We start from the raw sequence: 15,139 nt of genomic DNA, 5'->3' as shown, positions 1-15,139 counted from the left end.
GGGTGCAAGGCTGGCGGTGGTGGCGGGGAGCCCAGCGGAGGAAGGAACTTGTCCCTTCCCTCTGGACTCGCGCCCCCCCCAGATGTTGCGCCCGGTGCGGCCGGCACCCCTGGCACCCCCACGCTACGCCACTGTAAAGGATTATAAAAAATTAAGAGCAGGATTTCTAATGAAATTGGGGAGTGCAAAATGCTCTGCCATAAGTAACAAATAAAACCCCACCTTGATATCAGAGTGAAGACTTCAGCAGGTGCTCTGAATCATTTAGGATAATGAAGTTTCCCATTTATCGCAACTGAGTTGGGATTTTCTCGTGTGAACTCATTGTTTAAGACAAAGCAAGGTGGCAAGAAGCCAGTTCCAGAAGTTACCAGGAGAAACTGGTTCCAACTTGGAATCTGCTCTCCTGAAGTCATAGATCAGCTTCTTATCAATGCATCTAGCCAATGGTATGACTAGAGAGAGAGAAAGAACGAAAGATCTAGGTGAAATGGCAAGTCTGCAAGTGTTGACAAGCAGTGAATCGATACACAGTGCGTGAAGAAGAGGAACAACGTTCAGATTTGACCCAGGGAATCAAAGTACTTGCATTCAGGTTGCTTAAACCGAAAGTGACAGATCTGACCATCGCCGTCTCACCCATCCACTCAATGTGGTTTCTCACACAGTCCGCTATTAGTCTTCAAGTCATTGTGAAAAATCAAAGGAAGCAAATTTATATATGAACAGAAACAGCCCTTTTCCAGTACAGTCTATCCTAAAAAAAAACCCCATTTCAGGCAAGTCTCCTTTGGGATGCTGAAGAAACCAAGGCCTGTGATTTACCCTCGAAATTGCCATCTTCTTTGCCTGGAACAGCTCTTGTGCCTTTTGGCAGCTGGCATGACAGACAGGAAATATGCACAGCAACTATTCTCATTGGGGGAAGTCATACCACTTGTGGAACTTCTGCCTAACTTGTAGCTGCTAAAGGCACAGGAGCTCCCAGCCCTACAAAAGGAGTGGGTATTACTTTTCCATCTTGCTGCAGTTTCACGTTTTGGAATTTTCTTACCCAATCCTCCTCCTCTGATTCCACCTCCCCCTATCAACCAACCACCTCCTTAGGGAAATCTACCGTGGAATCTGCCAGCTTCTGTGTGTTCTTTTGTAAAGGTGTTTTCACCAGAGAAAGGAATCGCATGCCTCTAGCACAAGATGAGGGCCACTGTCTGTTCTGCACAACCTTCCAGGGGCCACATGCTGTTGGTGGGCAGGGCCAGAGGCAAAAATGGGTGGAGCAACAAATGTAAATTTTACCTTTGTGCAGTGGGCTAGTTTCTCCATACACTCTCACACATCCCTTCCTCCTCCCCCATTCTCATGCCATCCAAAAAATTTCCCATTGAAACAGGGATGCTCCATTTTTGGTCTCAAGCTTCCACTCATGTTCAAGAGCATGAGACTAAAAAATGCTCGTTCTTTGGTCTTGTGAGACCATTTGTATATGTTGGAAGCCACCCAGAGTGTCTGGGGTACAAATAAATTGTTGTTGTTGTCATTATTATTATTATTATTATTATTATTATTATTATTATTATTATTAATCTTGCACTCCTGGTGCAAATCAGGAGGGTCACACCAGATTGTTGAGCTGCAAGATGCTCCCTTCTCAATCTGATGCTCTGGCGCAGCCCTGCTGATTCACAGAGCGCTGGACTGGGGAAAAACCCGAGCTTCTTTCAATCCCACACTCTGGCACACCGCTGCACGCCCTCCCCTCACTGTCGCCCACCATGCATGAAACCTGGGACGAAGGCAGAGCCTGGAACATTCTCAGAGAAAGTGGTGCCATCCTACTGAAAACGGGGTGCTCGGCAGATATGCATTCTCAGTGTTCGAGGACACATTCCAGCCATTATTTGAGGAGGCTGTGAAGGAAGGGGTAAGTTTCAGACAGAAGTTCAGCAAGCTAGATTTGGCCCCTGGGCCTGAAGCTCCCCACCTTTGCTCTGATATGTTTGTAACTGCTGCTAGCACTAGATAGCGGGAAGCCATTTCTGTTTCTGCAGCTTAAACAGGTTGTCTTAAAGTCAAGGTAAAGGGACCCCTGACTGTTAGGTCCAGTTGCGGACGACTCTGGAGTTGTGGCGCTCATCTTGCTTTATTGGCTGAGGGAGCCGGCGTACAGCTTCCAGGTCATGTGGCCAGCATGACTAAGCTGCTTCTGGTGAACCAGAGCAGCGCACGGAAACACCGTTTACCTTCCCGCCGAAAGCTTTGACATGCTTTCGAACTGCTAGGTTAGCAGGAGCAGGGACCGAGCAACGGGAGCTCACCCCGTCGCAGGGATTTGAACCGCTGACCTTCTGATTGGCAAGTCTTAGGCTCTGTGGTTTAACACACAGCACCACCCGTGTCCCTTCAAACAGGTTGTCTTACTTATGTGTTTATTTGCTTTCATTTTTTGTATTATAGTGCTGGTGGGCATTGCTCTGAAGCTGAGTTGCTGTACGCCACGCAGGAATCCCTTGCAACGAAAGGGTGGGCGAAAGATACTCAAAATAAATCAAGAAGATGCTTCAACGATGTGGCAGAAGCGAGCGTGAAATACGCGGCGTCTCAGCCAAGCTTTGCATACTTGGTGCGCTTGGGAATGGGTTTAATCGGCTGTAAAAAAACGAAAGGCAGCTGGACACATTTCTCAACCTTGCCAATTAATTAGGCTTTAACAATACTCCCCCTTTTTTTAGATAAATAGCAGATGTCACAATTATTTGGGACTGTACCACAGCCTTAAGTAAAGAAAGAATTTGGCATCCCTCCACGAAATCTTATGCAGATGGCTTTTCAGGGCGGTGCTGGTAGCCTTTCTCTATTAGAAGACAAAGGAAATGTTGGCAACCTGTCATGTGCTCATGACTCAGTCTCAAGCTAAATGGGCAAGGAGTCTCTCAACCCCTCACTCCCCTCTGCAGTACCTCTGGGAACTACCTTTGCGCATAATGACTGCATTTTGCTTGCAGCTTCTGCTTTTGAATCTTGGGGAAACATTATTCTGCAGGCTAAGATTGCCAGCTCATTGACCTCTGCTTTTTTGAGTAGCTGTTAGCAGGTAACACACACATACACACACACAGAGAGAGAGAGAGAGAGAGAGAGAGAGAGAGAGAGAGAGAGCGCACAGCACAGCACAGCACAGCAATGCAGCAATGGAAAAAGTTTCACCTGATGAATTTTAAACTTTTAAACTTAAATTTTAAACTGCTGCCAGCTTTTAAAGCAGTCCCTGAACCCCAGCTTTTAGCAACAGCTAGATCTGCAAGACATGAGGGAAATGATTAGCAAACACACTTTCTCCTGTCCCAGATACCTACCTCAGTTTTCTCCTGTGGGGGCGGGGAGCACAATCTAGTTTCAAAACAGGTGAGGGGTGCGTGACTTGCCTTTTAAACCTAATTATCTAGCTAGGATACCCAAAGCAAGAATCGCTGCCCATTTTGAGAATAAAATGGTAATCTCCACTGGTGGGAACCAAGCTGTGAAATCGAACCCTGGATTATGAGCCATTGTCTCTCAGTCCCATGGCTCTCAGTATTTCCTGCACAGCCTTTAACACATGCATTGTTGATGGGCTTGTTGTCGCTAACATTATGGATGGATTTCTTTCCTGATTATTCTCAAATAGGCACCGACTAATTTAAGAGCACACACCATCCAAAGACACACACACACCCTAGAAGCTCATTTTAATTGTTTTGTTGCATTCGTTGGAATGCTTTTGTAGTTCTTTGCAGCAAAGATAAAGTGGTAAGGAAATAAAGGGGATTAACTATTCCGGGTTGCGAGGTGGGCCAGCATTGTTCCACCGAAAGCAACATGCACAAGGCTGGTGCAGATGCATTAGATGTAGTTTAGATTACCAAGCACGAGTGGGGGCTGGTCCATTATTTGGGCAAGTGGGGCACTGCCCCACCAACCTCCACTTGCCCTGATCCAACTCTCTTCCTTCTTATGTACAACCAGTCGAGGGTGGGTTGGGTAAAGGTAAAGGTAAAGGGACGCCTGACCATTAGGTCCAGTCGTGGCCGACTCTGGGGTTGCGGCGCTCATCTCGCTTTATTGGCCAAGGGAGCCTGCGTACAGCTTCCGGGTCATGTGGCCAGCATGACTAAGCCACTTCTGGCGAACCAGAGCAGCACATGGAAACATGGTTTACCTTCCCGCCAGAGCGGTACCTATTTATCTACTTGCACTTTGACACGCTTTCGAACTGCTAGGTTGGCAGGAGCTGGGACCGAACAACGGGCGCTCACCCCATCGTGGGGATTCGAACCGCCGACCTTCTGATCGGCAAGTCCTAGGCTCTGTGGTTTAACCCACAGTAGAAAGTACTAGTTTTCACCTTCCCCTTCCTTAGTCTTGACCCTTGTAGAACTCAGTAGGGAGGATGGCGAGGGGGCAAGACCAGAAATCTTTCACTCTACCTGCCATTGGCCTGAACTGTTCACCTCTTGTTTCAGTTACCTGAATTCCTCCCCACCAATCTCTATGGGGTACCAGCCACCACTGCCAAGCATGATTTGTGCTCCAGACATCCAAGCCAGCCATGTTTTGTGTGATTATCTTCCTGCCTCCATGGGAATCACCAGCTGCCACCCCCAAAAGTGGCCTCCAAGGATGGAGCAACACTAGCAAACGGCACATTGCTAGCTTGCATGTCATGCTGAATGATAGGTTGCTGGATCCGTCCAAAGACTCATCTGGTTCAGCATCCTTTTCTCACAATGCCCAGTCAGATGCCTCATCTGGGAAGTCCACAAGCAGAAACTGAGTGAAACAGCGCTTACATCACCTGCCACTTCCAGCAACCAGTATTCAGAGACATGATGTTTCAGTCTACAGTGGAAGTAAAGCATAGTCCATTCTGACTGGTAGCTTTATTCTCCATGTTGTCCAATCCATTTTTATAGCCATCCAAGTTGGTGTCCATCAGCTTCACAACAACTGCATCTCTGAGCTGTACAGACGTTGCAATAATCTGCTTTTCTTTCCGTTGAAATAAATTTAAAAGATATTTCCTGCTTGGTTTTAGATCCTAGCATTCATGCTTGGTTTGACACAACTGGTCAATAATTTCTGTGCCAAATTGTAAAGGCATGAGAGATGCTGTTAGAAGCTCAGCGGGTTTGCCCGGCCTTTTTAAAGGGCTTTGCTAAACATGGACAGAGCGCATTTTGCTCCAACTTGTTCTAAAGATTCCTTGGCTCCTAAATCCTGTTTCTGCTGCCATATATTCAAGTCTTGGAATTAACTCCACTTGAGGGAGAAAAACATGTCCCCTGCCAACTGAAGCTGGCAGGAAGCCTCTGAACACAAGTTGCTGGAAATTGCAGGTGTTGCCCTCAGGTCCAGCTTACTGGCTTCCCACAGGCATCTGGTCAGCCATGACGAGAGCACATGCCCTCCAACGAAAATAGGGATGTCTTATTCTCCTTCTTCTTCTTCTTCTTCTTCTTCTCCTCCTCCTCCTCCTCCTCCTCCTCCTCCTCCTCCTCCTCCTCCCCCTCCCCATCTGACTGAGTTACTCCAGCCACTCTGGGCAGCTTCCAATGTATATAAAACATTAAACATTTAAAAGTCCCTTTACAGGGCTACCTTCATATGGTCTTCTAAAGGTTGTATAGTTACTTATCTCCTTAGCTTGGGGTGTCACATAACTCCATACTCTCCAACATTTCTCCGATGAAAAAAAGAGACGTCCTAAGGAAAAGCAGGACATTCTGGGATCGAATGAGAAACCAGGACGGCTTCTGTAAATCCAGGGCTGTCCCTGGAAAATAGGGACACTTGGAGGGTCTGAGAGCAGGACACGGAAATTGATGGGCCACCAGAAGGCTTCTCCTTGTGCTCTTATGAGTAACAGTAAAGGAGGGCTATTGCATTCATGCCCTGCCTGGGAGCTCACCAGAGCCACCTGCTTGGCGGACCAGATGGGCTTTGCACCCCATTTCAGCACTTTTTTAAAAAAATCGTTTTTATTGATTTTCCAATAAAAAACATCCAATTAAATATCCAATCATAATACTTCAATTAAAATAAAAAAACTAAAATAAAAAAGATCAAATTATAGTCCAAATTATATTTATTAATTTCTTAGGGCTCCCCACAGTCTGGATCTCCACATCTTAGTCCTGCTTGTCCTGTTGTTTCCATATTTCCCACATCTCGATTTTAACGCTTCATAATTCTTTGTTCCTGGGTCCAGGATTCTCACTCATGTCAAATGTCATATACTTACTTTCTTTCTTTTTTTTGAAAAGTTTTTATTGTTAAAATAATTCAGCATTAATACGCACATATTACGAATATACAAGCATACAAACATACATTTCATACAATCCTTAAATATATTCAAACATACCTACATTCAGTCCCACAGATAATTCCTTTTCCCATCACCATCCACCACCCCTAACCCCACCATGTCATATACTTATATGATATATACAAATGTCATATACTTTCATCCGCCGAATACAGCTTTAATATATATTTTTCCAACTGCCTTTTTATCAGCTCAGCTGAGCACCCCATTTCAGCACTTGAGGTGAAACAGGAAGATCATACGATCTTGTGATATCTTGGCAAGTTCTCATTGGAAATCTGCATCAGTGCCGACACCACACCGCTGCTGGTAGCAGAGAGTTCTGCTGCGTGAGGTGGCTGCTTCACCCCACCTCATGGAGTGGCGTGACCCTTTGGTCTGACCCAACAGGGCTCCCTACTTCTTCCTTTAAGTTCTTTTTTTATTACATCAGTCTATTAGAGGGGAACTTCTGGCCAAAATTTGAGTCTGAAGGGACCCACTGACCCTCTAAAAGTGCCTGTTGTTTCCCTGCCTGCTAGCTCTCCGCCGCAGAATGCAATAACGCCAGGGAATGTTCACAAGCATTCCAACTTTGGGGGCAAGGAGGGAAACATGTCAGCAAAAGAACAAGGGTAAACCCCAAGAAAAGAACAGTGGCAAGAAAAACTGATGGACTATGTGGAACTGGCAAAATTGTTGCATAAACTACGGGACAAGGACAACTGTGACTTTAAGAAGAATGGGAACCCTTTACAAAGTACTTAAAGAAACAGCAAAACGAATTGGACTCCTTGGCAGGTTTTGAATAAACATACACAAATTTATTTCTTAACATAATAGATGCATAGTTCAGAGATCTTTACATTTTTACATTATGCAGAGAACAGTATGTGTTGATAAATCAGAGAGAGGAACTGAGGGAAGTCGTAGGGGAGGGAGGGGGGTATGTGGGGGTGGGAGGAGGGAATGGGGGAAAAATATAATTGCTGAAATAATTTGTTGTGTGAAAATAATCAATAAAAATTTCTTTAAAAAAAAAGAAGAAGCAAAAGAACAAGGGCAAATAGTGCGGCTTCCGGGAGGGAAGTGAAAGGTTTGAAAGAAGAGGGAGAAAATGCATAAAGGGAACATAGACAAGATACGGCGTTGGCAGGATCTGGGGTTAAGAGAGGCACTGGAAAGAGGCCTGAGGCCTGGAAAATTGTGTGGGAAGAGGACCCAAGCATTAAATAGCTTAAGGATGGGGCTGCAATGGGCAACAGTCATGGAAGGAACAAGCAGGGCATCCTAGTTCATCTTGCTGCAAGAGGAGCAGAAATCTTTGATTTTTGACCTTAAAATGAAGGGTGAGCCGATTTAAAAGTAAGTAACATGGGGTACAGCTAAGTAACGGAACTACTCCAAAATATATTATGTTAAGATTCCGAACTTTCCCCTTTTCTTGCGAGGAATCCTATTCGGAATAAGGGAATTTCCCTTTCAAAAAGGGAAACATTGACAGCTATGATTCTGAGCTGTATGTTTTCTAATGTAGAGCAAATATTTCTCCAAACCTATTCTGCAAATATATATATATATGCGCAGTGCTATTTTCTGGGTGTACGCATACCCCTAAACATTTTGTGAATCTACGTTTAGCCTCATTGAGAGGCAGTATTTCAATATGAATAGGAAAATGAGAATACCCCTAAACACTTTTTTAAGGGAAAAAACACTCTATATATGTCTTAACCAATTGTCCTGCATATATATATACCCCCCCCAGCATCTTGTACAGTATATATAGGTTTCCTTGATTCCACAGCACCATCTTGTGGTTGGTGTGAATAGGGCATCCTCCTTTGGCACCAGCCCCATAGCTCTGCTCAGCAAAAAGGTGCTGCACTTGGGGAAAGGAGTGGGTTTGTAACCCCGTGCTGCCCAAGCTCCATGGAATGTTTCCCTGATACAAGCCCTGTGCCATAGAAATGAGCGGCAAAGGACAAAAGCAACTACAATGACATGGAATGTTCATAAATATTCTAACTTCTGAAGGAGAAGGGTCAAGCGCAGAATATCCATATGAAGCACAACTACTGTGAGGGGAGAGGTCAGCTTGGAGAGTGGGGGGGGGGACACAGACAGGGCCTGGGAATTGGAGATATGATGTACTGTTGGCAGGGTGGAGGGACACAAGCAGGACTTTGGTCCATCATAGCAGCAGTGGGCTGGATAGGTGATAGGACAGCCATTGTATGTGTGTGAATCTCTTTACATACTGGAGTGAAATATAAATGTGAATTCCTGGGGCTGGGGTGGAGAGGGAGTTTTAAAAATGGGGAGGGAAACAGTTCCCCTCCTTAGGACTCCCCCGCTTTTTCCATTGGAAAAATTGGAAGGATTTGGGAACACTGAAAAACTCATTACGGAGTGTGTATAGTGCTTTGGAAAACGAGGCTTTGCATACTCAAAATGTAGTATGGATAACTTTATACAAGACAATCTGCAGCACTGGCAAAAAATACTGTATTTTTCCGTTTATAAGACATGGTTGGTTTTTTTTAACCAAAAAAATAGGTTTAAAATTGGGGCTCATCTTATACACGGGTAGTGCTGAGGGGTGTTTTCTTAATTTAGAGTCCCCCAAAATAGGGGGCATCTTATACATGGGGGCGTCTTATACACAGAAAAATACGGCAATTCCTGTGTGTACTGCAGCCATATATAACATGCATATTTTCATTGTTGTTATAAAGTTTGCTTCCATGTCCAAATATGCTGCTACTCCTTAATACAGTGGTACCTCGGGTTAAATACTTAATTCGTTCCGGAGGTCTGTTCTTAACCTGAAACTGTTCTTAACCTGAAGCACCACTTTATCTAATGGGGCCTCCCGCTGCTGCTGTGCTGCCGAAGCATGATTTCTGTTCTCATCCTGAAGCAAAGTTCTTAACCCGAGGTAATATTTCTGGGTTAGCGGAGTCTTTAACCTGAAGCATATGTAACCCAAGGTACCACTGTACTGTTTCTGTGCAAATAATGCACTTCCCCCCTTGCTTATTATAAAAGTTGCTGTTTTATATTTTCAACTTTTATTTTTCCTGCTTCTCAGGGAACAAAACCTAAAATGCAGCTACTTAAAAGCGGCCCTTTTTTGCAGTAGTTTGCATCTCTCTAGAAGTGGGTTTTGTTTTTTTACAGCTTTGATTATACAAAACTATTGTGCCCTAAGTTGTGAGTGTTATTATATGTTGCTAAAGTAGAAAAACAAGTTGGATAAGCAAGCTAGCACTGCACTGATTTTCTCCAGAATCTCTATCTTCCACCAATTCACACTTAAAAAGGTCTCCCCACCATCTCTCTGGGATAGCGCAGTCAGTAGAGCATGGGACTTAAACTCAATGTCTTGGCTTCGAGCCCCATGTCAGGCAAAAGGTCCCTGCATTGTAGGGGCTTGGACTGAATGACTCTCATGGTCCCTCTCCACTCTGCAATTCTATGAATCCCAGCTTCCAGGAATGCAGGCGCTTCAAATGTCCCAACTTTCCAGGGATGTCCCTGATTTAGAGAAGCCATCCCAGTTTCTGATTTGATCCTGGAATGTCCCACTTTTCCTTTGTTGTTGTTGTTTAGCCGTTTAGTCGTGTCCGACTCTTCGTGACCCCATGGACCAGAGCACGCCAGGCACTCCTGTCTTCCACTGCCTCCCGCAGTTTGGTCAAATGTTAAGGATTTTAGGAAAGGATATATTGAATAAATATTATCCTTCCTTGTCTCGCATTAGTGAGTGATGTAGCAGAGCAAATTCCCCCTAATATAGCTGGAAACTAATTTGCAGATTTGTTTCAATCTCTTGTTGTTGTTGTTGTTTAGTTGTTTAGTCATGTCCGACTCTTCGTGACCCCATGGACCAGAGCACGCCAGGCACTCCTGTCTTCCACTGCCTCCCGCAGTTTGGTCAAACTCATGCTGGTAGCTTCAAGAACGCTGTCCAACCATCTCGTCCTCTGTCGTCCCCTTCTCCTTGTGCCCTCAATCTTTCCCAACATCAGGGTCTTTTCCAGGGAGTCTTCTCTTCTCATGAGGTGGCCAAAGTACTGGAGTCTCAGCTTCAGGATCTGTCCTTCCAGTGAGCACTCAGGGCTGATTTCCTTAAGAATGGAGAGGTTTGATCTTCTTGCAGTCCATGGGACTCTCAAGAGTCTCCTCCAGCACCATAATTCAAAAACATCAATTCTTCGGCGATCAGCCTTCTTTATGGTCCAGCTCTCACTTCCATACATCCACTTTTCCTTTTCCTTAGGATGTCCCTATTTTCACTGGAGAAATGTTGGAGGGTATGGAAATGTTATGCCTCTATAGTATGAAATTGCCAATTCATCAGTTGAAAAGTAATTAAATGGTGGGAACTCTGCTAAACCGCTGGGTGTCAGTAGAGAGTCTTACAAAAACAGCACCAGCCTCTTGACTTCTTATGGAAGGCTTTACAGCTGCTTAATGGAGAAGTACAAGACAGACAAGCTCATTGCCTGGCGATTGACTGACACACAAAAATGCAGCTGAGGGAGCTTCTTCCATCACTTTCTCTTCATGCATGCCATGAAAATCTCCACCTGCTTAATTTCTGCCTCTTGGGCTGCTGTGAAAGGCACATAAACAAGGCCAATCATAATAAGAGATTGCAATCCTAATATATGGTGCCCTGAAGGTGCACTCGGAGCTTTTTGAAAACATTGGCTTCATTAGGCTTATGCTGCAGCAATTACAAACGTGGGGTGTGTGTGTGTGTAAGATTTTCTACCCAGTTCTTCCTCCAATCTCCCTTGTTCTCTGTGCTTGTCTTTGCCCATTGTTATCCCTGATGAATGTGAAATAGCTGCTCTGGAGAGGATGAACGTGAGCATAAAAATTAGTAGAGGTTTGCCTGACCTTAGCAAATAGACCAGGCACCCCCAAATTCGGCCTGCCAGATGATTTGGGACTACAACTCCCATCATCCCTGGCCACTGGTCCTGTTAGCTAGGGATGATGGGAGTTGTAGTCCCAAAACATCTGGAGGACCGAGTTTGGGGATGCCTGAAATAGACCCTCCCTGAGTGTTCCTGACTGGCCAGAGTGTTTCCTGGAGCTCTGATGATACTTTTTTCTTGCCTGGACGGAGGAAAGAGAGGAATGTGTGAGTAAACATTTCTTGCTCTTCACACTGTTGCTGGTGGTCCTGCCCATCACTGGCAGAGTGGCCCCTGAAACATTGCCTAGAAGGGAATGTGGCCCTTAGGTATATCATGAGAAATATGCACTGAAATGCTGATGAATTTTCATATGGACTTTTAAAAAAAAATTGCAAAGGGGTGCAGAAATTTCAGGGGAAACAAAAGAAGACACCGATCTGCATGCAATGCACATGTATTGGTATGCTAATTTATGCGTACAGGTGCAGATTTAGAAATATTGATTAGAATGCAAATAGAAATCTCTATATCCTTCCAGTGTCTTTGTGTTCTCCCCCCCCCCCTGAAAACTTGGTCCATCAGAGCTCTGGCTTCTTGTATTTGAACAGTTGCTGTCAAGAAAGGATCGTGATGTTGGCTTAAATGGCTGAGATGGATTTAGAGGGGTCCTAGTGCAGCTACCAGCATGAGTTTGAGCAAACTGCGGGAGGCAGTGGAAGACAGGAGTGCCTGGCGTGCTCTGGTCCATGGGGTCACGAAGAGTCGGACACAACTAAACGACTAAACAACAACAACAAAGTGCAGAATTCAGCAGCCAGGTTGCTCACTAGGGCAAGATGGTTTGAGCATATTGCACCGATCCTGGTCTGACTGCATTGGCTACAAATTAGTTTCTGGGCCCATTCAGAATGTCGTTTTTGACCTATAAAGCCTTAAACAGCTCAGGACCGCGATACATCAAGAACCGCCTTTCTCCATATGAACCTGCCTAGTTCCTTTGAGGCTTTTCTTTGTGTACCTCCTCCATGCGAGGTCCGAAAGGTGACAACACGAGAAAGGGCCTTTTCTGCAGTGGTTCCTGTTTGTGGAATGCTCTCCCCAGGGAGGTTCACCAGGCGACTTCATTGTACACCTTTAGGCGCCAGGTGAAAACATCCCTGTTTAGCCAGGCCTTTGGCTGATTGACATCTGGTGCCCTTTTAAATGTGTTGTGGAAAGGGGTTGTCTTTGTTTTTATTATGTATTCTGTGTTTTTATATTGTAATTTTATGTTGTGAACTGCCCTGAGATCTACCAGTATAGGGCACCATACAGAATAAATAAATGTAATATCAATGATGATGATGATGATGATGATGATGATTAAAGAAAGCTGGTTGCATTTAAAGAGAGGTTTTCTACATCTCTTGATCTTCCATTTCATTGGACCTCTGACACAGACCTTGGTTTTTCACTAGGGCTTACCTTTAGCTAGTACAAAAACAATTAGTGAATGCCTCTTGAACTCTAGCTTGAAGTCAACTCACTAGACCCAGAAAGGTTTGAACATGTTTCTGTTGATGAGACCTGACTCTTCGCCTCTGGGCAAAATGGGTGCCGCTGTCTTTCCCGAAAGAAGCCAAGAGAACACCCTGTGTCTTACTTTCGTGCCTGTCTGATGAAAGCCAGGGAAAACATTTAGGATTTTCCCAGTGAGTCATTCATACTCCCACAAATCTTTTTCTCCTGGCACTTGAGCTGGAGTTTGTAAAAATCATAGTGTTTTTCTGGGTCGGAGAGAGGAGCAGGTGAAAGATGAACTGGAAGTCTTGGTGGGTTGAGATTCTAATCATTAAAATGGTCTCATTCCTGTTGTTTTACCTTTCTCTTGGATTATATCCTGTGATCGTTGTTTTTCCGCAGATGACTAGCACGGCTACCCATCTGCAGATACACACAACCAGACCACAAATGGTTTCTTCCAGATGTTGTAGGACGCCAACTCCCATCAGGTGACTGGTCCGGGGTGATGGGTGTTGTATTGCCTGCAACATTATCAACATAATTCATGCTTTGTCGCATAGGAGTCAACTCTTGGGGTTGAAGTCCCTTCAGCACCCAATAAAATATTACAGCCCCCCACTCCCCCAGTTCATAGGCATTGCCATTCAAATGGGGGGGTGTCATGGCTTGTGATCAATTGTGTGGGGAGGGCTTACCTGCCCCCCACCCAATATTTTATTCAAGTTGGCACCCCTGCTTTGTTGTAACCAGTTGCAATCAGGTACCCATGCCCTGATCATATGCAATTTTTCACCCATAAGAATAACAGCAGCACATCATTTCAGAGATATGAATCAGGGGCCACTGTTACATGGGATGTTTAGAAAATATTAGGATCTGCCAATATCGGTTCTCTCTGTTCCTCATTTTTCCAGTCTTAAATCTAGTTCCCCATATTTTGCAGTAATTTGCCAAAAAAAGAGCCTCATGAAAGTTAATCAGCATTTTAGTGCAACGTTCTAACAAACAGATTTGTATATGCGATTTTGACTAATGTACACCTTTTTGCAAGCAATTTCCCACAATATTGTGCATTTTTAATGTTAATTTCACTCAGAGCTTCATTTTTATGCAGACCTTCCCCTAAAATACATGCATTTGTAAGCATAGTTTGGTTGGAGAACTCTAACAGAAAACTGTTGGAAAATGTGAATTTGAACAATTTGGATTTGAATGCATGTGGAATCAAATTTCTCCCCCATCCTTATTTCACATAGGACTTTCTCCAAATCCTCTTTCCCATGTTACTCTTTCTGTATCATAGCTGAGTGTGGGATGAGTGGAGCAATATTTCCTGGCAATATTTGCCGGCAGAAACAGTTTCATTGTGCAAAGGCTGCACATATGTCTAAATAAAGATTTTTTTGCTCGGAGAACTGGTGTTCCCATTCCTAGCCTTTGCCGTAGGCAGTATTTAAAAAACAAACATCCAAGTTAGGCATGCAGGACAAGTCCTGGAAAGTCTGAGTGGTTCGAAATGCTGAGGGATTAAAATACTCTATCTGTGCTGCTAATCTTGTGTGAAGAGCACAGAGTTGATACTAATATGATTCCTAGAAGGAGCCAGTCAGCCACGCTTGCATTTTGATACTTGCTTTCCTGGACCCTCCCCTAGGAGAGAACTGGTCTCAACTGCCACACTGGTTTGAATTAAAAATGCTTGCAATCAATTTGGCAGTTTTCTTAGAATCATAGAATCATAGAGTTGGAAGAGACCACAAGGGCCATCGAGTCCAACCCCCTGCCAAGGGAGGAAAAAAACCCTGTCTTTTGTTCTCACACTGCCACCAAATCTATCTGTGGGCACATCAATTTAAAGCAGATCCAACACAAATTTAAAATACATGACTTCCCCCAAAGAATCATGGGAACTGTAGTTTGTTAATGGTTGTGAGGAAACTACAGTTCCCAAGATTCTTTGGGAGGTGTCATATGCTTTAAACGTTTGTTAGATGTGCTTTAAATAGATGGTGCAGATGTGCACTGAGCACCTTACAGTTCTTTGAAAACACTAATGTCATACAGCACCTCAGGGCTGGGAGTATTTCCTGCCAGAAACCCTGGAGGGTTGCGGCCAGTAGTCAGTGGTGGACCTTTTTGGAGGTCCTGTTTATTCTGCTAAATCAGCATGACTATGACAGAAACTATGACAGAGTTAAATGCACGAGTTAATTAATAACAGGGGTTATCCTTTTTATTATTTTATTATTAAACAGTACTTCCTTCATGTGTGTGTACACGCAGAGAGAGAGAAGGAGAAAGGGGGGGGGGGAGAGAGGCACTTAAATGAGACCAGCGTGAGCAAGTGAAATGTTGA

The sequence above is a fragment of the Podarcis bocagei genome (genome assembly GCF_964188305.1).
Source record: "Podarcis bocagei genome assembly, chromosome: 15".
In the NCBI taxonomy this organism is placed as follows: domain Eukaryota; kingdom Metazoa; phylum Chordata; class Lepidosauria; order Squamata; family Lacertidae; genus Podarcis; species Podarcis bocagei.
Note: the sequence above shows the minus strand (reverse complement) of the source record.